At 37.9% G+C, this 6,750-nt stretch overlaps 1 long non-coding RNA gene across 1 annotated transcript; it reads left to right on the top strand.

The window, feature by feature from the left end:
* Nucleotides 1-381: 381 nt before the first annotated feature.
* On the top strand, nt 382-3,799 carry LOC112181689. The gene is made up of 3 exons (XR_002929051.2): nt 382-750; nt 2,410-2,520; nt 3,377-3,799. It is a non-coding gene; the product is annotated as an uncharacterized LOC112181689 (long non-coding RNA).
* The last annotated feature ends 2,951 nt before the right edge of the window (nt 3,800-6,750 follow it).

Here is a 6,750-nt window from a genome sequence, read left to right on the forward strand (position 1 = left end):
GTTCGCTGCACTTGGTCGTTACCACATAGCGGAGACGAAGGTATGGCTCTCAATCTGACAATATACATATAAATCATGCTATATTCAATGACTAAGGTACTGCTTTCTGATGAATGATATATATATATATATATATATATATATATAAATCAGAGAGTTCTGGAATACGCATGCTGCAACTTACAGCCGGTCAAACCAGTGTACGTGGAGCACCACAATCCCACAACTTTTCAAACCTTGGGGCATGGTGTAATTTCACAATAACGGAACGTTAATCGTAAAATTTTGAACCGTTACGGTAAAAGATGGGAGAGGGGAGATTGTAGACAATTCACAGAATAATCCACTCTTGTTGAATAAGTCACCACGTATCACAAAACGAACACCAACAGCAACGCCCAAACAAGGAATTTGATGAAGACAATGGAGCATAGCGAAAGGGAAACACTTGAATTGAAAAAATAAGGCCAAGAAGCCTCAGAAACAGGGCATCGCCTGAGCAAAAGCGCGAAGGGAGGAGCTTCTCTCCACCGGCTCTCACGAGAGGAGAGAGGAAACCCAGAGCGAGAGGAAGGGGAATAACGGAGCCCCCTGTTTCATTATAGCCTTTGTAGAAACGATATCAAGATTCAATAGTGTCAAGGTCGCCGTCCAAGGCATAGCCGTTACAGAAACCATACCAATATCGATGGTGTAAGGGTTGAGGAGATGCTGTAAGATCTCCGGTTAGATTTCCCCTCATCTTGGGCGGTAAGTGCTTGTTAAAATTTCAATTATTTTTTATATCTGATATTGCTGTGATTTTTTTTGGACGGTTATCGAGTTTGGTCTCTAATTGAAACTTGAAAGACATCAGGTTGAACTGGTATCTGGTAATCAACCAGGTTTCTATGAGTAGAGTATGCATCAATATTTGTGTATTTAAGATGTTATACTCTTGCTGTGTTAGTCTGGGGCATGGAAAGTTGTGTGTTTTTGCCTTCATTGTTGCTTTTCTTCACTCTTCTGTTTGATTTTGATATTGGTTTAGCTGGGTCATAAAAATTTTCTTGTATTGTCGTAATGCTAGTTTTGCTAGAATTTGTAGCTTCTTTTGTTGTGCTGTTGTTGTAAATTGTAGTTCATTTTGGTTTTTTTGGTTTAATTGTGTAATTCTTGCCTAAGAAGGAAGTCTAACTGATGGCTTTTCTCTTCTTTTGTCCATTTTGTAGAACTTAGGGCTTCTGTTGCCAATGATTCTGTTAGCATATCAATCCGTCAAAACTGGTCTATATATATCATCCTATAAATTAACTTCTAAATGTTAGTATATTCTCCAAAGGAGTTTATCATAGTTTCTTGCTCCTGTAGAAATTTTTGGCTTTTGTTATTGGCTTATAGCAGATGAGTAATATGAATAATGTACGTCTCTAACTGAAAGCACTACCACCATATTTGAGGTCTCAGAAGAACATTGCAGCTCAATTTTAGTCATTGCTGATTTTTCAAGCTATGCTACGATTTTAAAATCGCATACATCGATCTTCGCTCACAGTTTCCTTAAAACTATTAGTAGCATCAGATGTGAGATTGGCATGAGTCCCAACAAATTAGAAATATCATGAATAATAAATATATGGCATCACTTCTTTGATTTGTAGACATGAAAATGAAAGAGATGTAAAATTATTGGTGAAGGTGAAGGAGGCGTGCAAATTTCCAAAATATTGATGATTGAGATTTGATAGTCTGACACTGTCCATTTTATAGAACAGGACAATGTGGTTTTTGGTACAAGTTAATTACAATGTGGTTTTAGAATTTGTTACTAACGATGCAATCATATGTACATGTTTATGCTCTCTTGCAGTTTCTTTTTGGGCTTGACTCTTGTTTTCCCTAAGCAACTATTATGTAATCGGTTCTGATGAGACTGATGAACTCTATAATATACATCCATCTGCACGTTTTGGTATTGTATGATCTATTGTCTGGAAGTTGTAACTATCTTATATTTTCCAAAAATCCTTAAACTTCTGTTAATTTCGTACCCCACAAGATTGTAAAATAAAGTACTAACGTGACTGTGACTAAATTTTATAACTTTGAGCATTGGTTTCCGTCTGATGTGAAATCCTATCTACCAAATTTCTTCATTTATACACAACAGGTTGATTTCTGTGGTTCAAGAAAGCATTTAAATTTGGGTCTTTGTATATGTTGAAACTGTCTGTTGTGTTGTTTGCTGCCTAAATCTGTCATAGTTTCATGTGTGCGATGTATGCAGAAGTTACATTTCATGTTTCTCTGTACATACATACATACATACATACATACATACATACATATATATATATATATATATGTATATATATATATATTTAGATACAGATGTATATGACGTATAATGGTCATTAACTTTTCTATCAGATCATCACCAAGGCAACAGCTGATAGCACGCTTTAGTGACTTCACACACGAGCTTGGCTGGGATACTGAGCCTCTTTTCCCCCTCCCAAATGAAGATGCTACAAAAATAGAGTACTTCCTTTCTCTCTCCCTCTTCCTCTCTGCATCTCTCTCTCTCTGGGGTTGTACGTTCTTAATAGATATTTCTGGGGATTGCTAATCTTCTATTTTAATGTCCATATTTCTTCTCCTGTATCTTGAGTGTGTAAAATTATTTGAAGACTCATTGTATTAATTACATGGTTATCCAATCAAATGAAACACAAACTTATTTCACTGAGCTTCTTTAGTAGATTTTTTTTAGTGTCTTAGCGGTGATCAATTTTATTTCTGGGCTGTCATCTATCTCTTTATTAGAGTTTTATTACTTGATATGATAAGTACAAAATGTGATATGTTCAGCACTGATAACGATAGAATGTGGCCTTGAGCAATAGGAAAAGGCTAAAATACACTTTTACTTACTTTACACATGTAGGCAAACACCTTTTTTTTTTTGGGAGAATGCCATTAACGGTTCTTTTAATGGAATGTCTTAACAGAATTGAGATTTTGTAGATGGGATATTTATTTGAAATGATCCAAAGTTCGGGTATTTTTTTGTTTTTGATTTCCCTTACATGATCTATGCTTAGTTTTGGGGACAGTTCCATTTTACCTTTAATCCGTCTAGCTTTAACAATGTCGTACCTTCACTTTTAACATCAATTCTACTGTTAACTATTGTGTGATATACCTTATGCAAACCCCATCTTGCTGAAACCACAACCATAAAGTTTGTACTGCTGCAACATGTTCTATCCATTTGTTGTTGGCATATTATTACTGTAAATTATTTCGGATATTGTAGCAGCAAAACTGCACTTTTTTGACAGCAGCAAATTACACTGTTATTATTGATTTGAAACTGAAATGACCTTGAATGCAGGTTAATATGGAGATCAATGAAGCAGGTCTACGCTACACTGACCATCGGTACCACAACTCGTTACCATCAGACGAAGAAGTATCTGATGATGATTGCTTGTTACGAATTGGGGAAGATAAGGAAGGGTTATTTTGTGATGGAGGAGAGAAAGGGCTTGGTCAAACATCTGAAATTGGTAATGATAAATGTTATATGATGGATATGGAGACGTTAGAAGGAACGAATGTAGGTGAGTGTGTACACTTAATGTGCATTAATAGTTTAATACCTGTGTGTGCAACTCCTCGAACTTTAATTAGACAGAACTCATGCTCTTCTTGAAGAAGATAATTAAGCTACCTATTAGAACAGAAATGAAAATTTCAGGTCAAAGAAGTCGATCTAACCAAGCTCATGTACAGCTTGACTGTCATATAATTACACGTGAATTTTACGTACCATCATGCTAGAAATGTGAGACTGCAGTCAATCACATCTTCCAAAAGTGATTGGTCACATTTGATCAATAACTTCAATGTGCCAATTAAACCATCAACATGTGGGCTGTGTTAACGAAACTATCAAAATGCCGCGGAAGTTCGAAGTGCCTATATGCCTCCTGCTATGTCGATCACAGTCCAAAAATTGTGAGAAAAACATCCAAAACGAGCATCCACAAAGACCTCGGTATTCCACCCTCACTTCATCATCCGCGACATACTTCCTATTTCAACCCTTATCAATCAGACTCGGGAGATTTTAAAACTGAGATTTCTCCCAACTCACCTCCCACATCATCAGCAACTAAGCCCATCTTGCTTCCTCCACTAGGTCCCCCATCACCATACATTCCAAATATATCAACCAAGGTTGGTGAGTCGCACAAATCAGATGCATCCCATTTTGAAAATGGCTTGGTTATATTGAGTTTTCCCTTTTCACAAACCTCCTCTTTGTCATGTTCAACACCATAACTTCCCATGTTGCCTTCCCATGTTCCCATGTTGTCATGTTCAACACCATAACCATCCTAAAAAGCTGGCTGTACGCAACTACGTCCATGTAGAATAGCTGGAGAAATACAATACAACCTGATACCAGCAAACACCTCCTACTCTGATAGGATGACACCCCTTCAACTAACTTCATAAAGAAATAACTCGCCCATTTCTTTGAATGTATAGTACTTGGCTCCCTCAACGGTAGCAGGTACCTCGGATCAACATGGTCATCTCCGGTTGGGCACAACAGAGTTCCAATGGCATACAAGCAGAAGGAAATTTTGAATATGTCATTAGCACTTTCGGTCTCTAAAACCAAACTCCTCAAGCGGTCAATACTGATTTCACTATCACTTCCACATATCATGCTCTTCAGTTGCACAATATCTGCATCATTCAAGCAACCAGCTAGGTCTACTTCACAACTTCCATCCCTCACATTCATTACCCACTTAAAATATTCATGGCTGATCATCAAGTGCCTCCCATGAATCTTCATGCACGAGCTGCCTACATCAAAATTGTCGACCAACATTTGGCAAAGGTGGAGGTTCAATTTGCTGCACCGAAACATGAAAATATTACCAAATCCCATATCACTGATTGCTAAAACCTTTTCATTTGACAGCTTTCCAACAGTCCGTTTGAACTCTTTTGCCCGGCCGGCCACTCTAATTCTAATGGGAACTTCACCAGAACTGTTATGAAAGCTTCCATTCTTTCCATCTTCTTGGCAATCACCTCTAATGGTAATTTCAGTGTCACCGGTCTGTTCCTGAAACATAATTGTAATTGTCATTGTCAACTTCCCACTTTGTCAGGCTTATTCTATTATCATTCCATGAACTATTTTTAATGATATTAAACAAATGACTCGAACGTTGTACCTCATTAACCGCCGATGCTAATTTCTTCATGCGTTTTTTAGGGTTTTTCAATGGACTTGACCTTTATTCACAATCAACTACATCAATTACCATTACATATGACCGCATATTTTTTTAATATAAACAATGTGCTATGACATAAACTACTTACTCGTCTGAACTGCATGAACTTCCACTTTTGCTTGGGGTCGCATCACGAACTCTTTTATACATGTCTGTTGTCTATCTCTCTCTTTTCCATGCCTCTTCCATCCACCTGTTTGCTTGTTGCTACCGTTTACGGCAACAATTCACCTGTTTTACGTTCGGATCAGACCACACATAAGGTTACATACAGAAGATGAACAAATTAATACTACCAAACTGCTAAAAATACCGTAGTAACCCCGACTCCTTTTGCCCATCTCGCAATAACACAAGAAGCTTTTCTGAGAAGTAAATGGAAATGCTAATAAGCCAAGTACTTATCAATAATTTCAATCAGTGCTCACACACTATCATTTTAGGCAATCACATCATGAATTGCAGGAATCTTAGAGCAATAAAGGACCACAAACAAATCATAGTCCACTGAAATTCAACAAAACTAACAATCTTCAATACTAAAAGGAGGGCATATACTTCAACCATTTGCTTCCACTCCATTATACATTGCCAGCACTTGTAATTGCCTGGTACCGTCCTCAACCTCTATTGCATAACCCTTTTTGAAACTAAAAATCATCTTCTTTAAAGGAATATCTACAACACTCTCTACTAATTCTTTTACAAATCTATCAAACTGAAATTGGGCTACAAAGGATGCCATGCCTATACCAAATGGCAAATTCCCAGTACAAGTTTTAACAATACTATGATTCCACACTACCAAGACCCCAATTCAACACAAGCCCAAAGACTCAATCTTTCATTTTGCTCACTTGTCCAATCATCACCAATTTCTCATAAAACACAAAAAAAAGATAGAGAAGCATTTTACCCAGAAACCAAGGCCACCTCACAAGACGTCAGGAGCTTCTTCGGCCAAGTACCTAAACTGCTCCGGCATGGTACTCTCCCCTCTACTTTCCTCCTCAGCTTCATCAACGCCATCCTCTTTTGCACTCACACGGCCCTTAACTTCCTTTCAAACAAAAACCCAATTGCTTTCCCAGAAAACCCACGAAATGGGCTTGGTTTGTGTTCAAAGATTGGATTTTGGTTAAAGAGCGAAAGGGAATGGTTTGGTTATGAAGTCGAGTGGTGAGAGAAGAGAAAGAACAGAAGTGATTTTGGGTCTGAGAAAAGACGGGTTTGGAGAGAAAAGGATGGGATTAACTTTGTGGTGGCTGATACGAGGAGGCTGTAAAACATGTTTTACTCTAACGGCACCGTCAACTGTGAAATTACCTTCAGCCCCTACTTTAACCCACCCAGTGGTTTTCCTCTCGCCATGTCAACCCCTGTCAGTGGCTGTAAGTTACATGCTGCGTATTCTAGCCTCCTCCAAACTCTGACAATATATATA

Source organism: Rosa chinensis, chromosome 1, assembly GCF_002994745.2.
Source record: "Rosa chinensis cultivar Old Blush chromosome 1, RchiOBHm-V2, whole genome shotgun sequence".
Taxonomy (NCBI): Eukaryota; Viridiplantae; Streptophyta; class Magnoliopsida; order Rosales; family Rosaceae; genus Rosa; species Rosa chinensis.